The 24,885-nt window shown below is 33.8% G+C and overlaps 1 protein-coding gene across 11 annotated transcripts in view; it reads left to right on the top strand.

The window, feature by feature from the left end:
* The window catches only part of Lrfn5 (leucine rich repeat and fibronectin type III domain containing 5), a 265,744-nt gene that overhangs the window by 87,109 nt on the left and 153,750 nt on the right, over window positions 1–24,885 (top strand). The window contains exon 3 of one of the 11 annotated variants that reach the window (XM_074068079.1): window positions 24,195–24,291. The exons of the other annotated variants lie outside the window; for them this stretch is intronic. The gene's annotated coding sequence lies outside the window, so the exon portion shown is untranslated. The remainder of the gene's footprint in view (window positions 1–24,194; window positions 24,292–24,885) is intronic. 11 annotated transcript variants of the gene reach the window in all.

Below are 24,885 nucleotides of genomic sequence, written 5' to 3'. Positions count from 1 at the left end.
TTTTTTCATATAGGGTCTCATGTTTTTGCCTGGGGCTGGCCTCTGACTGCTTCTTTACATGTAGCTGAGATAACAGACTAAGAGTACCATATCTTGCTGGTTGGTTGAGATGTAGTTAATCTTCCCAATCTTTGCCCCCTGACTAGCATAGATTAGAGGTATGCAATGCCATGTCGATCCCTCCATTGTATTTTGTTTTAAAAGAAGATTATCATACCATTTTCTTATTATAGTTTCTTGGTTATGAACACAATTGGCAACAAATGTCTTTCTAAAAATACCTTGGGAGAGGAAATAAAGAAAATTTCTATTATATTAGCTAGGATATATGATACATCTCTGGAGAAATAAGCTTATTGTAAGTAATTAGGTTTCTAGAGTCTATCTGCTCATGATTTAAATGCTATTAAACAATGAAGGATAAGTATGATGAACACTTTGCTGAAAAAATGTATGTAGGCCACTCAGCTTTGTGTATCTTCCATTAATTATAGGGATAAGTTATTATGTGGTTTGATTAGTTCACTTCTTTGTTTCTAGAAGCATTTAAATGGTAAAAAGTATCATTTTTCAAAGGGAGAAAGCAGCAATTTTTCTTATAAATTAACTCATATAATTGCAAATGAGTCTCAAAATCTATTTGGTGAAAATGCAAAAAAAAAAGTTTAAAAACAAAACAGCATAATACAGCACTCTATGCAGCACTTGTGACTTCTGCTGCTTTTCTGGAAACTAGAAAGATACTAATGTCATGTAAATATGAATGTCTCTATAGCATCCAGTTCTCAAAGTATCTTGTTCTGAATTGTGAAAATTCTTGAGAGAACTAAGGTAATTTTTTCATTTTTTAAGTTGTTTACTACAATTTGAGATTATAGACCTGACATGAAATAATACATTGTCTTTCATTATAAATACATTTTGTAATCATTCTCAAATGATAATTATCATGGTGATTACTTCTATACCATAATCACATGTATGTAGATGTGCACACCACACCAACAGACAAAAAGAGACATAATAAGAATAGCTATATCATATTCTATCTCTAACCCCAGGAATCTGGGGAAATATATTTATAATTTTGTGTCTTATATACCTACATACATTATATAATGATTTACATATTGGTTGTAAATGATCTTTGCATGTATGTATCTGATTTTCTGTAATCTGCAATACAAATGTTTTTGTGTCCATAAAACATACCCACACCCCACACTTTGCACATGTATGTTGTCACTGTTTGCTTTTACACATCTGTGCTCATCTCATAATATGCACAGTTTAAACATTCCTTGTGAAGACTCTGCCATGTAAACTGTTCTCCCATTGATTTATTCTTTTTAATTCCTGAATAATAAACATGGTGATAATTTGTTCAATCAAATGCTTTTTTATCTAACTTAGATTCTTTCAGTTGATTTTCATTATAATAAATATGCTATTTAAAAGATGATATACATTACCTTAAAATCCTTAAATAATCTGTTTTTTTTCTGTTTTCTTCTTGTTCTTCTTTAAAAACATGTATTTATTACAGGGAGAGGTCTTCTTGGGTCAGAAATTCTGTTAATATCATCAGTATGTTTTCTAACAGCCTATCATAATTAATATTGCCTTATGAGTGTGAGTGTCCTCTTCACCCAGGTCATCTTAGTTATGATTGCTCACCCATTTTATCTGGTGGATGCTATCTACTATCTCACTTATGATTTAGTTTGATTTGGAGTATCATTTTCATTATGAATTAGCTGTTAATTTTGCTTTATTTTATGAATTTTTTGTATTTTTGTTAATTTTGAATAGATCCAACTACATTAAACAAAATGCTCAGTGGTATGACTGATTAAACCATAAAGAAGGATAATTCTCTCTGTTACAAAAGAGGTGCATAGGTAGGCAATAAAAATATTACATACTTTCTGTGATTACTTGGATTCTGTGTCCATGCTGTGATATCCATGCTTAGCGTGTTCAGTGTGGTCTTCAAGATGGGCTAGAACTTTAGCCATGAAATCCATAATCCAGTCTTCCAAAAGCAAGAAGTGGTTGCTCCCTGTCTTTCAAATATCTGTTGCTCCCTGTCTTTCAAATATCTCTTCATTAGATGCACATATTAGTTCTACCTGTCTATAGCACATTGACTAGAAGGCCGGCCACACCCACTTACAATATAGTTTGTTAAATATAGTATTTTACTTTGTTAGCAGAATATCTGCCTTGAAAACACATTTCTGTTTCTAGGGAAGAAGGCAACTATAAGATTAGGAAGCCATTAGGGTTCACTCCAACCCTCGTGCTTTTCTTATGTTTATTTTGTATTATTTATCTTTTCTATTAAATTTCAAATAATCCTTGTCACTTGCATTGAAAATGTTTTCTCAAGCCTATCAACCTAGTTACTCAGGAGGCTGAATTTGGGAGGATCACAGTTCAAAGTCAACTTACACAATAAGTTCTTGAGAGACTCCATCTTAACCAATGGTAGGGTTCAATGGGATGTGGTGTCATCTTGACTATGCAGAGAAGCACAAATAGAAGGATTGCAGTCCAGGAGGGCCAGGCATTAAAGGAGATCCTACCTCAAAAATAGCAAAGGTAGGAAGGGTTGGAGGTACAGTTCAAGTAATATGGCTCCTTCCTAACAAATGTGAGGCCCTGAGTTCAACTCTCAGTACTGCCCCTCCAAAAGAAAACATATTCCATGTGTATCATTTGGCTATTAGTTTTGTTACATTATATACTTTTACACAATTTTTAGTTTTCATGTAGTCAAATATGTTGTCTACTTTCTGTAATTTTACTGTGCTGGTTAAGACCTCTTCAAGTCATTGAATACAGATGATAGCATGTTTTTTCTAACAGTAGTATTGCTTTATTTTGCGTATTTAAATTTTCACCAATCTGTGTATGCTTTCATCATCAAAATATGATGAAGTGTTTTAAATTACATTCCTTCTGAGTGACTATTCAGTATGTCAGCATCATAAAATGATGAAATCCCTCATTCTTTTCTCACTGAGTTAAAATGCCATCCTTGCCCCTGGTTTTATTGTCATCCACAATAGCAATAAAACGTCTTTCTTCATTCATTTTCTATTCTTGGTTCATCATCACCTAATTTGAGCCTATGGTTTTTAGGGGTCAGCAAACTATGGTCCATAACCAAATCCAGCCATTGCTTGCTCTTTTAAAAAAGTCTTATTGGAGTTTCACAGTACTCATTTTCAAATCATTTCTGTCTGCTTTTGTGGTAACCTCATAGAGTTAAATAGTTGTGATGGAGATTGCATAGTCATAAAACCTAAAATATTAACTATCTGTTCCTTTGCATCCTGGTTTGTGGGCCCCTCAAAGACTAATTAAGATAACTTTTGATTTCCAAATTCATTGATATTCAAAAACTAAGTACTTGCTAATGTTTGACTATCTACATGTGTTAACTTTTTGAGGAATATGTAAGCAATTTGTAAATCCTAACACAACTTATAAAATTAAAAGCAATCACTAAAACTTAATTTTTGCCATCAAAAACATTATCGATTAAGTAAAGATTTGTATAATAAAGCATTTCATACTTTTCCTTTTTTCACCATTCATGTAGTTGTTAATTTGAAAAAAATCCCCAATAGGGATTATGTCACAATAAATAGTAAATATTTTCTTTTGGCTTCAGGAAACATCAAGTATACATAAAAATAAAGCACATATATAAATCTACAAGTAATTACCTTTATTAATGATTGCCAAATGGCTAATCTTAATTCATCCACCTCTTCTCTGTGTACAACATAAACAAATGTAAAGTAAATTTCAGCACCTTTTTATTTCATCTGTAAACATTGAAACATGCATTGCTAAAGATTAAGGACTTTTTTGTTTTAAGAAACTCACAATACTATCATCACTTCTAAAAAAAATAAAAATAAAAACCTGTCATTTCTTTTTTAGTATAATCAAATATCCAATCAGTGTTAAATTTCCATATTTGCTTCATTAACGTTCCTTTCATATTTGGTTTCTGTTAATCAAGTTTCAAATGACTTCCACAAATTACAATTAATGTCTGATTTTTAAATATCTTTCAGTCTATGAATCCTCATTTCCTTTTTTCCCTCTAACGATGAATTCCTTAAAGAAAATAGGCTGGTTTGTTTTATATTGATCTCACATTTATGGATTTTTCTGATTTCCTTCTTTTATCAAAGGTTTTTTCATTGATTTTGTTTCTGATAGACTGGTATGTAGATTAGATAAAGCAGCATATAAGATTTAGATTCACACATTTTGATTGATGTTCTTCACTGATGAGCTTATAGTCCACCTGTTTTTATGAGGAGGTCCCTGGTGTCTGGTTTCTCTCCAGCATAAGCTGTGATGTATTGTGAGCCTCAGGCAGTTATCCATCAGCCATTCAGTAATCGTTCGAGGACCACTGTTGAGAATCCTTGTTTCATTAAGATTTGCAAGGTGATGACATTCTATGATAGTTATTCCTTCTTCATTTCTTAGTGAAAATCTAGGAAGTAAATCTTGCTTTTATATTTACTACACTTAGACATAGTTCTTACAGAAAATTCATGCTTGAATATTTTACTTTGTTTACAAGTTTTCAAAATATTTTGGTTTCTTGGCATCCCTAGACATAATCAGGCTATTGTTAGATCAATTGCTTGTGGAGTACCATTGTGATAAAACTACAACAGATTTGGCTAGGGAGGGCTCCTTTTGATAGTTTCCGAAGCCTTTTTTGTTTAAACTTCAGTAGCCTTCCTTCCGTATGTGACACAATAGAATGATCCAGCCTCCATTTGTATATTTTTGGAACCAAATCTTGAATCCAACTATATTTCAGAGGATAACAGCTTGAAATGACGTTTCATTTTTCACAGTCTCTTGGGGATATACTTTATATATTGATTTTTGCATCCATGAATTCTATTACTCATATTTATTTTAATTCATTCCAAAAATATGTTGCATGTTTGTTAAATATTTTCACTGCCAGCCCTTAATTTCTCTTTTTGTGGAACTGGATATTGAACCCCAAACCTCATGTATACTAAGCAAGCATTCTGCCATGGAGTTACATTTCCAACTCACCAGCCAGTCATTTTATAACATTAACTATACTGTATAATTTCCCTTTGTAGGTGAAGAATGTTATTGAATGTCATTCATCTTTACTTACTTGTTTTATTCTGTTTACTTGTTTATCTACTTACTTGTTTGATACTATTTGGAATTTCATTATCATTCTAAGAATTTATAACCATCAAACTCAAATAATATAATAGGAAATGTAAATAATATAAGCTTATTGAGATTTAATGTTTTAGTAACATGTTAAAAAAATTGACACAAGTTCTCACTTTGTAGCCCAGGGTGTCCTTAAACTGTGACTCTCTTTCCTTCACCTTCTGAGTGCTGGAATTAGAGGTATGTACCACCATGACTGAGTTTTTTGCAAGACTAAAAAGTAGTCATTTCAGTTTAATCTAAATGGGAAAATGTAAGATTTTATCCAAACATAAAGATGCAAAAGAAAATATGATGCATCCTAGCCTAATCTGTGACTTCGCCAGTAAATATAAGAATATCTAAAGAAACAATGACCAACAATCAAAGAGGGAGACCAAGCATAATACTTAACACTAGCATCTACATTCAGGTTTCCTTCCCTAGACCTTGAATAATTGGAGTTCTATATACTAATTATTATGTATTATAAAGCCATGTATATTAAAAATAAAGAAATCACATACATAATTTAATGAGGTGGTAAATATTAAATGAAGAGAAAATGTCCCTTTAGAGTTTTATCTGTTAATGTATGTGTAATGTCTGCCAATGACAAGTGAAACTGGCAAAATTACTTTATTCAACTATTAAATAACAAAAGCTAAGAAAAACTGCATGATTTGTAATTCTTTAAGACTACGGGTCAAAATTGGTTTTAGGCAAAAAAACCTTAAGATAGTGACAGTGCATGGAAATACTCATACATTTGTTTGACATTGGCATGCAGTAATGTTAGATCCCAATCAAAACTTTTGGTTTCCTATTATTTTGAAATGACTACAAGTTAATGAATTTCACTAGTGGTATATTCCTGCATCGTGCTTTATGATAGTTTCCTCAGGACCAAGTTTTAGAAAGCATTTAAAATCATTTTTCTGAATCCATTTTGAAAAGGCTATTGCAGTGATAGTCTGTCAACATGTCCTAAGCAGAATGTTTCTTTTTAACACAGATATGTTTAGAGTAATGACATAGGATTCTATTTTATTAAGGTGATAGAAGTTCATCTTTTGTAACTATCAAGATTTTTTTATTTTTATTTAGTTTGAAGAAAGGATATAAATTAAAGTGTGTTTTTAATGCTGATGCTTCATTCACTTGATTTTTACGTGTATGTAAGGATTTATAATTTGTGGCCAGATTATGAAATTTACTCACAATAGTGGGAAATATGTACATCTTGTTTGAGTTTTGTTATGTCAAAAGACCAGATATCTTGAACAACAATCTTATTGCAAAGAAGGAAATATGTATTTAAATATATCTTTGCACATATAAGGTCTGATGACTCATTGGAGGAGAAAAGTAGGAAAGGACTCTTCACAAAGGGAGTGAACAGGCAAAAACTTTAATTGAACTTGGCACTGGGAATCTGTTTATGTATCTGTCTGTTTGATATTTATCTACCTGTTAGTTTCTGAGAATTCAGAACCTCAAACTAGCCATCAGTTAGAATGAATTTGTAATCCAAATTTACCATAATCCAAGTTCCAAGCAATCTTAAACTGTGAATTACTTTTTATTTAGTATCAGGTTGGTAGTGCTTATAGATAACTGGCAGAAGCAATCACAGTTTCTTTTAAATAAAACATCCTTAAAATATGACTCAAGAAGAGCTAAAATTAACATAAACTCACAGGGATGTATCAGAAAATATAGCAGAAAAGATCATGAGCTAGATAATAAAACCAAACAGAAGTCACAGGAAACAGAATCAGACTCATTAGTCTCTGAAGTTGGGGTAAGGGGGCAGAGTGGGTGGTAAGAGAGAGGGTGGGGGCAAGGGGGAGAAATGACCCAAGCATTGTATGCACATATGAGTAATAAAAAAAAGAAAAAAAAAGAAAAAGAAAAAGAAAAATACATAAAATACATGCAAGTATGAGAATAAATATGGGAAGAATTGTTAATGAGAAAAAAAAAAAAGAATGCCAAAATATAAAACAAGTACAATCTGGGCATGATGGCGCACACCTGTCATCCTAGTTATTAGTGATATAGATGCTTGAGAATCTAAAGTCCCTGTCTTAAAAGCAAAATAAACAAACATAAGAAGGCTAGGGATGTAGCTTAAGTGGTAGAGTGCTTGCTTAGTAAGCATGAGTCTCTGGGTTCCATCATCAATACTGACACCACCTCCATCACACAACAACAACAGCACATATCTAAAGAAGAATCAAATGTATGCTTAGAGCCAGGCACCCATGGCTCATGCCTGTAATCCTAGATAATTGGGATGCTGACTTCAGAAGGATAATGGTTCAAGGACAGCCAGGAAAGATAGTTTGGAAAACCCTATCTCCAAAATAAGCAGAGCAAAATGGACTGGAGGTGTGGCTCAAGCAATAGAGTGCTTTATTTGAAGTGTCAAGTCCTGAATTCAAACCCCAGTCCCACTCCAAAAGAAAAAAAGAAAAAAACCTATGCTAGAAATGGCCATGAAGATTGGGAAAAGAAGTAAGTGACACTTTATGAAATGAAAAATAATACTGAAAGTAAAGATCCTTTAAGCACTGAATTATATACAATATTAAAAATGATAAAATTGAACAGAGAAGTGAAGAAATCACACAAATGAAGTGGAAGTTGAAATGGTGAATACACAAGAGAGATTGAGAACCATAACTGTTTGAGATAATCTAATATACCACCACAACCTTATTGTCTGCCAGTCAGGTCCATCTCTATTTTTCATGTATTAACTAATGTCTTTTAAGAAAGTATTAAAAATTTCCCTAAGGAAATTTTTCTCCAAGAAAAATATTTTGAGCTTTATATTGGTTTTGTTCCTGAATATCCTCTTCTAAAATTGATCTATAGATTAATTACAGTTGAAATTGTAAATAATTTTATTATAAGATTTGGCAACTATAAAATTAGAATAGAAAAGGTCAAGAAGAGACAAGATGCATTTAAAAGTTGAACAAGTTTACTGGTCCTCTCAAATAGCAACAATTATCATATCATATCATATCACATCACTTTTGCAATTAAGAGGATGTGATTACCACAAGGCTTAAATAAGGCATTTTACAACAGGCTATTTTAAGCTAAATAATAATTTAAATTTGATCTCATAAGCAAACTCTACACTTTCATTCTCCATCTCCCATGTTTTATGTTTAAATATTTCCACCAAAACAAAGCAAAATAAAATAAGTCAAAACAAAAAACAAAAATAACTAAATGAGGTGATGTTGATGTTAGTTACCTTGTTTTAATCATTTCACAATTCACACATACATCATAATAGCACATTGCACCCCACTCATATATGGAATTATTACTTGCCATTAAAACTAAAGGTAAAACAAATGTAAAGTATAGTTATAAAAGGTAAAATAAATGTCTTATTAGTAATAAGTAATCCAAAGGAAGTCCCTCAAAAGAGAAAAGAAAGCCTACTAACAAATCCACACAAATATAGAATCTATGTATGATGAAGTATCTTTGGAGGTCAGTGGGAAAGAAGAGGGCAATTGATTATGTATGTGAGCATATTTGACAGTTTGTGACTACAAGATTGAATATTGTAAAAATTACACATATAAACAGAAATCTGCAAACTCACCCTGCAAAATGAGCCAAAGTGATAGAGTTGCCAGAAAAGGAAATATGGATGATCAATAATATATAAAATACATTTAACATTATTGGTAACCAGGGAAATAAACACAAAAATAAGTGAGATACATTTTGCCATTTCAAATCTACCATATTTGCAAACCCTAAAACATGTATAAAAATCAGGTTATTAAAATATACAGAATACTTAATTTTGGTTATAGATGACAGGTGTATTGCTACAATCTCTTTGAGAAACAAGGTGACACTATCTTATAAAACTGAATATATACATACTTAATAGATAATTTCAGCTGTAGTACTGTTTTAATCCCACAGACACTCTTGTTCAATGAATGTTGATAATTTCCATGGCAACATTTCTTTCAAATGGAGTTCATGCACATGTGAATAAATGAGTCATTTAAAAAAAAAAAAAGGTAAAAGAAATACAAAAGGAGCCTAGTGGGTACAGGTGGAATTGCTGGCAGAGAGAGCATGCTTCTCTTCTCCAGGTATTTTTTAAATTTATGTAATCTGTGGGAAAGGAGGAATCAGGTGACATTCATTCAATAATCAATGAGTGGAGAAGGGCATGGCTGGTTCCCTGTCCTAGTGAGGCTGGTCCCTGAGGCAGAGCATGGTTAATCTGAGATGTAATACTTTTCTATGAGTCCCTAACTTTCCCTACTTTTAACCTGCCTTATAATGAATATGTAATTTGGGTTATATTTATGTAAAAGAATACTCCTTAGCAGTGAAAGTGTTCTATAACTGAATGGATGAACAAACAAAGCAGAATTATATAATAAAATTGCATTAATCAAGAGTAGCTTTTGTTTAGCAATTTATAATTCAATAAAGCTGGAAAAAAGAAATGGAAAACATGAGATTCAAGAAAGTGTTTACTGTAGCGGAGTGTGGGTTGGAAGTCATAATTACCATTCTCTTTAGATCATATGTAGAGAGGCGTGCTTGTTTCTCTTTCATTTGGTGGCCAGCATAACTTTGGTTATGGCTCTTGTCAAGGACCTGTTTTAAATTATGAGCTTTACTGGGACATCAATATATTACTAATTTCTTTACCCTTAAAGCCAAAAACATAGTACTTGACACATAATAATTGCATGAGACTTGTTACTGAATTGACATGAAACCTTTATTGCTCTTAAACTATTCCTAGTTAAAGATCTCTGATTAAATTTCTCACTTTGCCATCAGTGAGAAAGGATTGGTCTAATTGGTGTTTTACTGTGATAGAAATTTAATTCAGAGTGGACAGACTTGTATAATTTTCAAATATGCAGAGAACATTGTTATTTTAGGTATTTTGGTCAAAAATGCTAAAAATAAACTTCTGGAACTTCTCGCTTCAGCAGCACTATCCTCAGCTTTTCCTTCAACTTTCAAATACATAACCTTTGAGGGATGTTGCATAAAATATTGTTGAGAGAAGGCAGACAGAGGCAGAATCCTTATATCCATGAGTCACAAACCCATGAATTGAAGGAAATTACATATTGAACAACATGATGATAGTGAAAAATGAAAAATAAAACTGAGGAAATATTTCCACATCTAGTGCTTCCTCAATAACATAACTAACATTTATTTTAAAAAAATTTCTTCTATGTAATCTTTGGCATTGTTTTATTTTTCTTCTTTTCTTCTTCCTCTGTTTTGAGTTACGAAAACATGGTAACTTTTGATCCAATTTTGTGGATGCTTAATTGTCTCTATTTTGTGTTTAAAGTGTGTTTATAGTGTAGAACTTAGAATGTCCTTCCGTCAGCCCACAGGAAAGTCAGGAATTCTGGTTGTCACTCTAGTGCCTTTAATAAAAGCACCCCACATGGAATCTAGCTTGATCTTAATTTGCAGATGAATGCTGTTCTTTGAGAAGCAAAGCTAACAGTTCCTTCCTGTTCCTGTTTGGTTTTCTTCCCACTTTTCCTTCAATTCACAGCCCTCAATGGAATCCTTGTTCTGATGAGATTACTTTTCTTTGTTCTATTTTTCACTCTATTCTTTCAGCTTCTGTTTTTCATCAAGCCAATGTATTTCCTAGATCCTACTGTCTTTTATTTTGTACTTAATGTGCTGGAATCTCATTATGTTAGTGATTTTTTTTTCTCATTGTTTTCATTCCTTAAGCTTTTAGATTAATATTTTAGGATAAACATGATGAAGATGCCACCATATTGGCATGTTAGCATGTTGTGATTATACTAATTATAAGAGGCACTCAAACTGTTTTTGCTGAAAAGCACTGACTCCTTACTTGGGTCTACAAATTAAAAACAGGAGAAGCCTGTCATCCCTGCCTCCATTTTGTATCTGTCTTTGCTCAGTTATTCTCTTTACAGTCACTTTACAATCACCTTGGATTCCAGAAAGGACAGAACTGATAATGTCTTTATGACAAGGGACTAAAACTTCTGATAAGTAACAATGGAACATGCAGGACAAATAACACATCCAAATGAGGGCAATTACCTATATTGATGAGGCTGCATCCTGGAGCAGGAGTAATCATCTCATGAAAACCAGATTGTTAGATCCCTGGCATTCTTGGGGCAGGCAGAAGGTCCTGAGGCTAACACTGAAACCAGACCCCCTGATTTATGACCACTTGCCAAATTTCCCTGTTTGTTCCCCTGCTTGTTTCCCTGCTTGCAAAATCTCAGGAACTTCTAGTTTCTCAATTAGCTAGGCATGTCGACCCATTCCATTTGGTGTTCACAGATAATAGGAGACCTTAGAAGGTAACACACATGTACAGGAAAGCAATGTGAGTCAAGCCCCTGTGTAGCTATCCTTATCTCAACTAGCAAAAACCCTTGGTCCTTCCTATTATTGCTTATACTCTCTCTTCAAGAAAACTTGAGATAAGGGCAAAATAGTTTCTGCCTGGTAGTGAGGGGTTGGGGGGGTAGGGGAGGGAGCAGGGGGGGGTAAGGGAGAGGGTGGTGGGAAGGGGGGAGAAATGACCCAAACATTGTATGCACATATGAATACAATTTAAAAAAAGAAAAAAAAATAGGAGACCAGAAACTCTTTCCCTCCCCCATGGCTTGGCCCCTCCCGTAAAGTCCACTACCCATTTCATCCAAGCTGCTGCTCCCTGATCCCAACAAGGGGGACAGCTCAGCAGTTTGCAATAAATCTTTCTTTTCCACACATGGTGAGGTCTTTATTCAGCAGTTCCTTACACAGATTGCCCCCCTCAAGTGATGGCATCTATAACATCTTCTCTGAAACCCCTCTGGGAACCCTGGGACTAAGATAATGGTCAACAAGAACATACCTGTGACTGGGACTGTATGGATACCTTTGTTCCTTGCCCCTAGTTCTTTTGTCTACTTAAACATATAGATCATGTCTGTACCCCAAAAATGGCTGAAGATGAGTTGAGTGCTTACTTTGCTTCTTCCAAGGGCATTCCCGAGCTGTGTAATAAACTAAACCTTTTTTCTCCACCTTCACTATGCCTCTTTATTTGTCCTTTAGGAACAGATGGCCAGACCTGGTATATGGAATCTCAGGAGTTTGGGCCTTGGGTCCAAAACTCTGTTTTCACATTCAGTTCATTTGGGTCTGGTTCTTTTGGAGATGGGGTCTTGGGTACTATGGACTCTAAGCACACTGGCTCTTAACTACGTGGGATTATAAGCTTGTGCCACCCTCACTCCACAAAGGTCCTTGATAGTGTTGCAGGCTCTATCAATCTCTGATCAGAAGACTCCCAAATTCTTTGTGTCTGCAAGTAAGAATTCAGCAGAGAATGTGGATGTAGTGTTAGTGGAAAAATGGTCCTGAAAGTTACTTTGGTTTTTGCATCCAGCAAGAGAATAATTGAAGCAAGACTCAAATATTCAGTGAAAATAACAATAAAGTTTATTAGGAAAGGACTAAATGTTAAACAGACTGAAAGCAGGCTTTCTCCAGAATGAGAACAACTGGGGGTCAGGGAGGGAAAGAAAGAGAAAGAGACATTTCCTGTTCCTCACACAGGAAATGGGAACAAAAACTCAAAATGTTAGGAAAACGCCACTCACAAAAGAAAGCTCACAAGAGACTCTCACATCCAGCAGGAAAAGTTTAATGACAGGTTCAAGCTGCCAGGCTGCCCATGAGAATGGCACAGCACTGGACCCAGAGTTGGGGTTGTTTTTATGTCTGCCTTGGGTAAGAGAACGAGGAAGTGATCACTATGAAAATTTACTGAGATCACTGGGGAGGAATGTACTCAGTTGGGCAAGGGGGGCTCTGGGGGCATGCCTTCTGGGGACAGGTGATTGTTTCTTTGAGGTGTGTTCTCCTGGAAGAGGAGGGTGGTGTTTGGCTTTATCATTTATCAGGGGCACACTGGAGATCAGAATGGAGACCCAGCTGGGTCCAAAGTGGAGGCACTTTTGCCTGCATGTTTCTATTACAAAATGGTGGCCCCCCAACTCTTAGTTTTATAGTGCAGAGCTGGTTGAAGATAATGGTCAGTGTCTGGGTGGCTGAGATGGCTACTAAAATAAGGAGGGGTCATTTTGGCCCTTGGGGTGATTTCCTGAGTTTGGGTCATTGTCTTGTTAAGAGACACTGAATAATCTACTAGTTCCTGCTTGTTAGGAAAAACACCACTCACAAAGAAAGCTCATGAGAAAAGTCTCATGTCCACAGAGCAAAGTTTAATGACAGGCCCAAACTGCCAGGGTGGCCTGGGAAAAGATGGCACAGCAGCGAATCTGGGCCAGGTGTGGCTCTTATAGAAGGGGGAGGTTAAGGAAGTTAGTGCATGTGCAGGGGTGGGACTGTTTTAGAGCTCAGGATTTTCTGTTTAAGGGCGGGGCTATCCTTGGAAGCTTCTCAAGTGAGGTCTGAGGATGAAATGGCTGCTGATTTATAAATGGCGACATTATTGTTCTATCACTGCTCTAATTGGTAGAGAATTTCTGTTTGAAATTCCTCAGCTTTTCTCTAGCTCTTAGGTTTGGGTATTTGTTTTGTTAAATTCACTTGAAAACCTCCCTGCACCAAACACACCAGATGTTGAGGATGTGGATTACTCTCAAAAAATGAATTAAGCTTTAGGGTATTGGCTGACTTTAAACCATCCTGTCATAGCTCCTGGGCTCTGGTTACTTGATCCTAAATAGAGAATAATGGAGTTGGGAAGGTGAATTAAAATGATTTCTTCCTGTCTTCCTCTTGTGGCTACCACTTATGTCTAGTGGCTATCTGTCAGTAGTAAGGGAGGTAACAGAGCTTATTAAAGATAAGGGGAAGGCATCACAAGAAGCAAAGATGGTGGCCCCACCTGGCCAGGTGGAATGGAAGCACACTTGCTAGAAAAAGGAAAAAGTAAGGGGAGGTGCTTTCTGTTCCAATGTGTTTTAAACCTGTGTGAGAGGAGGGAATTGAGCAGTCCCTGGGCTAAGGTGATGAACACTGTGCAGACACTTATGCTAATTATCAGTACCCTAACTTCATGTAACTGGAAGTTTCCATAGTTCTTTCTGCCTAGCTGTATAGCTAGTAGAGGATTTGCAACTGAAAAAGAATCTTGTCAATGGTTAAAAATTTAACAATTGAAAGAGAAACTCAGAGGAAGTGAGAGAGGGTGTTTAATCAGAGATGTCTTAGGTTCAGTCATATGAAGCTTGCCTAAATACCAATAAGTTTCCCTATTTCTAATCTACCTCAATAACATTTCAGAGACTCAAACCTCTACTGAAGCCCATCCTTGATGTGGTTTTCTCTTTATGCTAACCAGCAACTTTTCTTATTATTTTAAGCCTGTTTCACTTGGGTTTCCCATTACAGTTAGACTCATCCTAATAGTTCCCATGGATAAGTGTAGATTCTTTGTCAAACTTAAAATTGACATTTGACATATTTTATAATTCTTGAATGGACATTATGTCAAAGCAGGTTTTCAATCTCAGCATTCCTACATACTCCTCTTAAAAGAAAATCATCTCTGCTTAACCCTAAAAGAGGGTTGATAAGTCAAATGTCAATAAAGAGGTAACAAAACACCTATATCATAAATCCTACTTCTGTGGTCTAGGGGCTACTGTTACTTTTTTGTTTGTTTTCAGTTTATGTTATATCTCCCAAAGTAGAAACAGAAAGTGCCTATATTAGCATATTGTTCTGTGTATATAAAATCTAGATGTTTGGTAATAAAATTAGTGGAAAGATAACTGGATTCATTTTTATCAGAGAGGTCTCTTTAAATTAAAAGTCCGAAAAAAAGAAGGTTCACAGCAAGATACTTGTAGGATGCACTTCTAGAATATGTGCTTCACTGTCTTGCAATTCAAAATATCACTGGTGTAAGTGACCATTGAGCTTAATTGAGATTAGTCAACTATATCATTAGATGCCAAGTTAAGTACCTGTCCTTTGATTTGTTTGACATGGAGTAGAAAGGGCAAAGAATATGTCTTTGTCTAGTAACAAAAACTGCAGCTCTTGTAACCGTTTAAAGCTATATTTTACATGTACTTACCTATAGTACACATTTTAAAAAAATTAAACATAAAATATTTAATTTCTGGAATTCACATATTTTGAATAACTAGTTTATCATACTGTATGTGTATGGGCTATATGACTTGATAAATGAAATAGACATTACAGTTGATCCCTTCAAATCAATCTCACCTCTTCTTGATTGCATCACTGTGGTGGACCCTGATTAATCTAAGCAGTCATAGAAATGACACCTGTCTTGGCTACTGTTTCAGAATCACTAAGCACGATGGTGATTGACATTCTACTGGTGATGAGTACTGTTTCATGAAGGATCCTGTGACCTATAGGTGTATTAAAACTGGTAGAAGAGCTGGGCATGGGGGAACAGCTATTAAACAATGCAAGGATAGATGAGAAAGAAAATAAACAGACCTCAAAAGACTAGACAGGCCTTTATTAAAAGCCAGAGAGGGGCACCAGATACACTCACACAAATCCAAAAGTAGGTGGTACATGGTTGTGGTAAAGTGTGGTCCTTAAATAAGGAGGGAGGAGGAAAAAAAGGGTAGTTGGTCCCAGGAAGGGATAACAGGTGTCTGGGTAGGTGAAATATGTCATTTTGGAAGTCATACAACAGTTCAGAGGAGGACAGGAATTTTGAGGTAGCCTCAAGGCAGGGTTATTTGTTCAAGTCTTTTGTAACTATCCATCCATTACTCAGGAAGCAGAGGCAGGAAGATCACAAGTTCATCCTGGGTTACATTGTCTCAAAAATAAGTAAAAGCAACAACAACAAACAACTAGAAGGCTGTCTTTAAAATTGGAGATAAGCATTTGCCACCTCTCTTGCAGCAATAAGGAAGCAAGTGTATAGAAAACCATCTCATAACCACCAAAGGAAACAACTTTAAGGTAAAGCTGAGCACCTAACAACAGAGTCCCAAGACTCCAAGTGGCAGGGTCTCAAATGACTTTTTGGAGCTACTTTTCTCTGGACCTATAGAATTGTGACCCAGTAGAATCCTTTGTCTTTGATCATGTGAAAGCAGAAAGAGCCTCACTACTAGAAAAGTGTAATTTTCATTATTTTCACTTTTCTTGACCTTGAGTCTTTGAATCATTTAAAAGGGATGCATTTATTTATTGAAATATATGATTTGATTTGTTCTATTCTGGCATTTCCATTTCAGCATAAGTAGATTTTCAGTGCAGCTTTGTTATTTTTAAACTCATAATCAAAAAATGTTTTTTAAAAAATGTATAAAAATGGCTCTAATCTACAATATCTTTTTGTAGTCAGACTGTGTTTATTTTAAAATCTGCTATGCATATGGATTTTTTTTTCTTAAATTGCTGTAGAAATTATCCTATTATTGTAGAGCTGTTATTCAAGTCACCCACATAGGACCTTTATTCATTACTACTGTTTTTATCACACGGCCACCTAACCTTCTTAGTGTTAATAATCCCATAACCTTCAGCTTCCCTATAGTGTGGCTTCACTCTGTACTCTGTAATCATATTGTTGTTTCTGACATCAGTGTATGTTGCTCAAGTCATTTTACCCTTTACTTAATATACAGAAAACAAAATAAGAAAAACTTCACTAAGTAGTTTTAATAAAATTAAATATAAAAATGGTATATTCTGCCTCTTTAAGAAAATCTAATGATGACTTCTTTTTCCCTCCCCAGTGCTAGTAACTAAACTCATGGCCTCACCTCACTAGACAAGCACTCCACCTCTCCCACTGGGGAGTCCCCTGTCCCTTTACTTTTTGTTTGTTTTTCAGATAGGGTTTGGTGCTTTTGCTTGGACCACAATCCTTCTACCTCTGCCTCCTGAGTTGCTGGGATTACAGCTATATATCACCATGCTCAATCCTGATGACTTTTCTTTAGAAACAAAATGTTTCTTTTAGAAATCTTATTCAAATGATTTTTGAGCATTGAAAGACGTACTTAATTTGTCAAATTGAGCAAAATCAAAATAGTCTTTTATATTTAGAGCCTATATTTTGGAGCTACCAAATTTGCAAACTAAAATCCTTTGAAACATATTAGGAAGTTTACATTTCATTACCATTTAACTAGCACCCTAAACTAAAAAATATTCTACGACCCCAAAGGCTAAAATCATTTTCACTTTGACTTTTAAAAATAACAGTTACGTCCTTACACTTATGTGAATGAACTCATATTGATTTAAAGCATTTGGCCACATTGTGGTTGTTTTAAATGATTAACATTAATATTTTTCTTTTATCTTTGCATATTAGAATAAATATACAAACCCACTTCTTATTGAGCCCCATAACGTTGTTTTCTCCATTGTTGGCAATAGAGATAGTCCAAGTATATATGATAAATAAATGTAAAGTTGAAAGCAGGAATGTATTATTAACATCTAATAAACAATGTGATAAACTAAACCTAGAATGTTATTGTATTTATTGGTTATTAATTTCCATCTATACATATAAACTTGTTCATTCATGTGATTATCATATTAGGTTTTCTTTTGTGGTACTGGGCTTTGAACTCAAGGCCTTGCACTCCTTAGGCAGGTTCTCTACTGCTTGGGCCATACCCCCAAGCCCTTTTTTTCTTTACTTATTCTTCAAATAGGGTGTGGCATTTTTGCCAGGGGCCAGCATAAGATCTTGATCCTCTTACTAACAGCCTCCATCCAGCTATCACCCACATGTCAATACATGATCCCACATGCCAAATTTATTTGTTGAGATGGAGTCTCACTTTTTTTCCCAGCCTTGCCTTGAACCACTATCTTCCAAGTTTCTGCCTCCTGAGTAGCAGAGATTACAAGTGTAATCCACCTCACATGGCCATGTAATTTTTAATTTGTCATTTCTACACAATCACAATATCCTTGAATATTGTGCTTTGTATCTCAATAGTAAGTTGTACTTTCCAAAGGCCCTGAAGATTCAGAAGACTTAAAATATCTATTTCTGTCCATTTTTTCAGATTACTCTTTTTTTTTTTTTTCTGTCTTGAATACTCCCTTTTATTGATTCTACTGAAGAAGAAAGTCACCAGTATATTTTACCTTTGGACTCTGTCTTTTTCCTTACTCATTTCTTGAGAAATAGGAGCTGATAGGAGTGTAGTAATAATACTGGATTTATTGGCAGAATGTCTAACATCCATTCTCCCTTCCAAGTTTTATGACCACACTTACAGAGTGCCTAGTATTAATAGTTACATTTTAAGTAACAAAATCTGGGAGTTTGAAGATGTTACAATCCCCAAGTGAAATTACTCTTAAGAAGTAGAGGCAGGATGAGATACCAGGGCTCTCTGACTTTGGATCTGAAGGCCTAACTCCCATGCTTTCTGTTTCCTGTTTCCTGGCATGGGCTTCATGTGCTGTTTGGAGATGGCTATTTTCAGCATTGTGATTTACAGGTTTCCTTTCTGAGTATCATGTGGCAATTATGTCAGGCCTCGACAGATACCTTTCCATGTCTTCTATCCCTTAGTATTTTCTGTTGCCTGTGCCATACCTTTGGAGACAGAATATTTCTCTAATTTATTCCGCTCTTACCTTCAACCATATTTATTTGATAGATACTTGTCAGGATTACTGTAAACTGCTATATCTGTGTCATTATTTCACAGTGTTTCTGACCAAATAATGTTTCTCCACTGCCATTGACCAACACTGTCTTCCTTGAAATCCTTTAAGATATTTCAGGGAACATACATCTCTTTCATAATTCTAAGTGCCCGAATACTAACAAAATGCTCTCTTCTGCTCTGAAGTAAATAGTACTCATTATTAACGCCCCAGTTTTGTATTTCTTTGCTTTGTTTTATATTAGAGTACAACGCATCTTGGAAATATATTGCTCAAATGTTAACTTTTTTACCTTTTTAGTACGAAGTTATGATTCAATTGGTTAAATTTTTTCACCAACCATTGGCTTTGTAGTGATTTTTCTAATTATTAAAAATGCTTGCCCTATGAAACCCAAGGATATAGTGTCAAGTACAATTGATGACCATAACACATTGATCAGATAAAAAAGACCATATTACTTAAATAGCTTCACTTTCTGTTGACTACAGGACTGTCCCTATTTGATATGAAGGATAAATAATATTTCCTTCCTTCAATCGTTTTCTTTTTTGGTATTTGTGCCTGTGTTCATAGTAACTTGCAAACCCAGTTGTTCAAAGGAACTTGTGAATTCTCACCATTGTTTATCTTTCCTATAACGTATTTTAATTTTTGTTTTGCAATTCTTGTCAATCAAAATTCCCCTTATCTAAGTTATAGTTTGATGAAATTTAATCTTTGTTAAGTAACAAATATAATATTTGATAGATATCTTTTGCAGATGTACATTAGGGCAAATAAAAAAATGTTTATCCTTCTCAGGAATATTCTAAAAATCAAAAGTGAAAGAATGTCATAATGCATGGATTTCTGTAGGGCATGGTTATTTTGAACATGGAGTCTTATTTGCTTCTAAAATTGCATGTGAATAGCATGTCCACTCTACTTGGCCACACTTTACTCACAAGTACAATGAAGATTCATTTCACCCATTTCTTCTTCTTTCACTTTCTCATGGGCTTCAAAAGAATCAGTCTCCTATTTTTCAAAGCCCTTTAGATTTTGAAGCACCATTTTCCTCTTTGTCAGATTATTCTAACATTTGCCTTTCAACTTTGCAGGAGATTCAAAAATACAAAGCACAGTTATCGTTTTAGTTAAACTTACACTGAATCAATGTAATTACATTCATTAATATGGGTAATGTTGTAATAGAGGGTTGGTAGATGTGTGCTAAATGACTAAGTCAACACATTTGCCAAAGCAATGTGTGCCTATAGTGTTAATATGCACAAGAAAAGATTGTAATTATCTCTATACATAAATACTTATGTAAAATTATTTATTGGACCTTCCATGTAGTTTGCCAATTCTTTTTTCTCTCTTACACTTTGATATGGATATCATTTCAGGAAAGGTCATAGTGTCTTGGTATCTTATGAAACCCATCCATTATGTGATCCTGTAGTGATCACTTGCAATTGAAAATGGAACCTTCATTGGCTTTCTCAGTAACAAAACTTGTTACTGATCAGTTAACATTGGTGACTTCATACATATGCATAGGGTAATATCTCAATGTTGGAAATTAATTTAAAATTATTTGTTAATTTAAATAGTAAAATGTTTATTGGGAACTATTTACCTAAATGAGTCTTAATATTGCAATCAGTGTTTTTCGATAGATATGAATAATTGAGGAAAGCAGCCAAAACTAAGTAGCAATGGTATAATGAAATTATAATAATAAAAATCATTGTCAATTTCTTCTATATACAAATTAGAAGTGGGAAAAGTATGAATCTTACTTCTGGCATTATCTTCAGCTGCACATTTGATTTTGAGAGATATGCATTATTCCTGTATGCTTAAAATATTGCAATTGTGAAGCTTGTGTGACAATTGGACAGTGTGTAGCAGTGGTGAAAGTTAATGGGGGAAAAATAATCTCAAATTCAATTGATCTCTCTCATATGGGAATGAAAATTCTTTAGAGAGGGCAGTTGACAGAATTTGAGATTCCAGAGATATACTGAAACATTTATATTGTATTGTATTGTGGTATAGGGAATGAATGATAAAAAGGAAAAGATGGCCCAAAGAGAAAGATCGAAGAAACACATTCATCTTTTCTACATTTTTACTTAAGCTTAGGTATTTAATGTTTGTAAAGGGTGCCAAATAAGTCTTATTTTTCGAGATATTTGTCTTGAGAAAGACATAGGCTGTTTATTTGGAGTGTTTTGGGAGGAGTTTCTTATAACATTTAGGGTTTATTGAGAGTCTGACAAGTATTTTAGTAGATAACCATTTGAATTCATTTTGATTTCTTTCTAAAATTTTATCTGTTGTCTGTTTCCAAACAAAACCATTTTTCTCCTCATTATTTTCTTTTTTAGGAATTTCCTTTAGCTTTGATTATACAAAACTGCATTAGAACATCCCTAAGGAAATTTCAGGTTTATTTTATTTATTATTTTCAGGTACACTGTCTGCTTTGTTTTCAAGACACTGTAATAACATAGTCCTTTTCTTACACTTAGGACTGTGCTCATTCAGTAGGAAATTTCTGGTGATGATTTTGGCAATATCATTCCTGTGTGTGTGGCTTTTACAAAATGTAAAGGGCTGTACTTCACCAGGCAATCTGCCAGTAGCCAAATTTGTTGAATAAACTTGCATGGTCAGCAATCACTAAAAGCACATGCAGACAAAATTAGGTGGTATGGCTTCTTTTCAAAGAAAACACAAATAAAATGGGCTGTAACTACCTCTTTAAGAGTTCAGACTAACAATTTTTAAAAAAATCTATAATCCAGAGTAAAAGACTAAATAAAATAGCTCAGCAAGAAAGTTTGTCTGAGACTCCTGTGGATAGATCACCTTAATGAACCCAAAGATTCTCAAAAAAACCATAAATACATGTATGTTCATCCACTTCAAAAACTAACAAATACCTTTTTACAACTATGACAAATATAACAAAATTAAATCCTTACCTATATTTTAGTAAAATAAGAATGAAGAAGACTGCACAATGTTTTTTTTTTTTTTTTACAAGTCTGGTAAGTAACTCAGATTTCCTTTGTAATTAAGAATTATTATCCATTCTATATTCTCAACATTCTCTTTTAAATTTTTATCATTAGAAGAATCCATCAAGTCTACTGCATGATATTGGGAAAGTTTCCAAATTTTATGGCTGTCTGCTACCTTGAAGCCAAAACATTTTATGAGTCTCTTGATTCTAATGTTCTTAACTCAGCTGAGTGTCTGAACATTTTAGATGAGAGACATTTTTATCACTTTGACAAAAATGGCATCTTTAATTTTAATGGCTCTATCAAAAATTGATCAACTATGTTGTTTTTGTGAGGTCCTTTAAAAATGAATTTACTAACCAACAGTTTTAAGGATCCATTTATTTTGGCTTAAAAACTCCCCTGTATCTTCAATACATGAATTAACTATTCACATACAGCATCTTTTTAAAAAAAATCTGCAGGATTTGCCCAGGACCAGTTTAGTTCCGGGCAAATGTAACAATAGTAAGATATTTTTTTGTTATTAATCATTCAAATCATTATAATAAATTACCTATCTTTATTCATAAAAAATAAAATACAAAAAAAGATATTAGTTTAAATGAGAATACTTTTTTACCTTTGTCAATTAATGCATCAACATATCTAATATCCATGGAATATATGATTTTTCTAAGATTGAAACTTTTTAAAAAATTGTATGTACCCCCCTTTTTTAGTTAAGTTTGTTCAAGTTAATTAGTTCTCTAGGTATAATAGTTATTTTTTAGAATCTTTGATGTAAATATTTAGCAATGATCTTAGAATATAAAATATTTTTAAGAATATCCAATTACTATGAAAAATTAAGGATCATTTTTGTTTTCAAGTAAGTAAAGAATAATATACTGAAAAGATTGTGTCTTGAAGAAATTAGTACTAAAATTTTTAATTGCTAAAATCACAAAATATGTAAACTAAGGGTTAAAACATAAATCTTCTTTATAAAAGTTATTCTTTTTTCTTAAATTTAATTTCTGATAATTTAATATTATGTTTTTTAGAAATAAACTTCCATATTTAAATAGATAAATTGTGCATTTTAGAATATTAAAATATATATTCTATATCAGTAGCTATTCATTATCATATTATAGACACATAGAAAAACGTAGACTGTTTTTAAATAGCTGTCTGCTTATTTTTACCTAGCATTGTGAAAGTGGTATGAAGTGCTAATGAAACTTTATTATCTAAAACTACATGAAAGTACTTATGCTTACCATTATTTTGGTAGATATTTTTTATAATTTTATTTGCTTATAATAGTTATACAAGTAGATACACTGTGATATTTACATATGTGCTTACAATATATCTTAGTTGGATTTATCCCCTCTATCTTTTGCCTGCTTCCTCCTTCTTCCCTTCTTAGAACAATTTCAACAGGTTTCACTCTTCTATTTTCATACATGGATACAAAACACATCCACCATATGCACCCTCATTCTCCCTTTCCTTGTGCCCACCACTCTCCCATTCCCAGTAAAGACTTATTTTTTTCTTTCTGCCCTTTTAAAAAAATTATTAACTGCATATTGCTAGTCCAAGGGGGTTTCCACTTGGTATTTCAGGTCTGCATATATATTGTGTTTTAATCAAATTAATCCCCTCTCCCCATTGCTTGTATGGTCAAATGATCCTTGATTAGAATTCTAAGACCTTTCAGTGGAGAAATGGACAGTCTTCAACAAATGGTGTTATCAATACTGTATCATACCATGGAAAAGATTGAAATTAAACCCACATATAGCATTATAAACAAAAACTTAATTCAAAATGGATCAAAAACTAAGGTCAGATTGAAACCCATAAATTTCTTAGAAGGAAAGGTAGGGGAAAACCTTCATAAGTTGAATTTGGCATTGGTTTCTTGGATATGACACTGAATTCATTGTCAAAAAAAGAATAGACCTATAGTTCTTCATCAAAGTGTTTGAAATGTAAATTGAAAGATACTATCATTAGAGTAAACAGGAAATCCACAGCATAGGAGAAAATAATTCACCCATTTAAAGTGTATAATCCATTGGTTTTTAGTTTGTTCAGAAAGTTATGCAATCATCACCACGTGCAATTTTAGAACTTTTTCACTATCCAACAGAAACTTCTTAACTATTAGTAGTTGTTCCTCCATTTCTCCCCTACCTTCTTACATCTACTTCCCCTCACTTCTGTTTCCAGAATATCCAGAATTTATAAAGAACTCCTAAAGCTGAATGACAAATAAGAAAAACCCTGTTCAAAAATGGAGTAAAGCTTTTACCAGTCACCCAAGAAGGTATATAAACGGCCAATGAACAAGTAAAAATATTCCTAGCATCACTTATCACTACAGTAGTTCAAATCAGAACTTCAGTGAAATACCATTTCCACAATCATTAGATTGGGTACTAGCAAACAGAAATAAAACATAGAAAATAAAAAGCATTGAAGGGAATGTGGAAAAAATTGGAGCCCCTGTGCGCCACTGGTGATTTAGTGGGAATATAAAGTTGTACAACCACTGTGGAAAAAAACAACATGACATGATTCACAAAGCTAAAAGATGGGAGTAATCTCAGTGTTCATAAACAAGTGAATAGATAAGTAAAATGTAGTATGTATCGCAATATAAAGTGAAATATCCTAGAATGTGGCTGAATATTTAGTATATAATACTAAATGAATTAAGCCATTGTAAAAGACAATTACTGTACAATTCCACTTGCATGCAATACTTACAGTAGACATAATTATAGAAATAGACAATAGAATGGTGGTTGTCAGGGGCTGTCAAGAAGAAATAATGAGAGATATCATTTAAGTATTGCAAAATGATGAATTCTAGAGATAGTTGCGATGATGGTTTCATAACAATATTAATGTACTTAAC

Source organism: Castor canadensis, chromosome 3 (assembly GCF_047511655.1).
Source record: "Castor canadensis chromosome 3, mCasCan1.hap1v2, whole genome shotgun sequence".
Classification (NCBI taxonomy): Eukaryota; Metazoa; Chordata; class Mammalia; order Rodentia; family Castoridae; genus Castor; species Castor canadensis.
The sequence above is the reverse complement of the archived record's forward strand: the minus strand, read 5'-3'. Positions and strand labels throughout refer to the sequence as shown.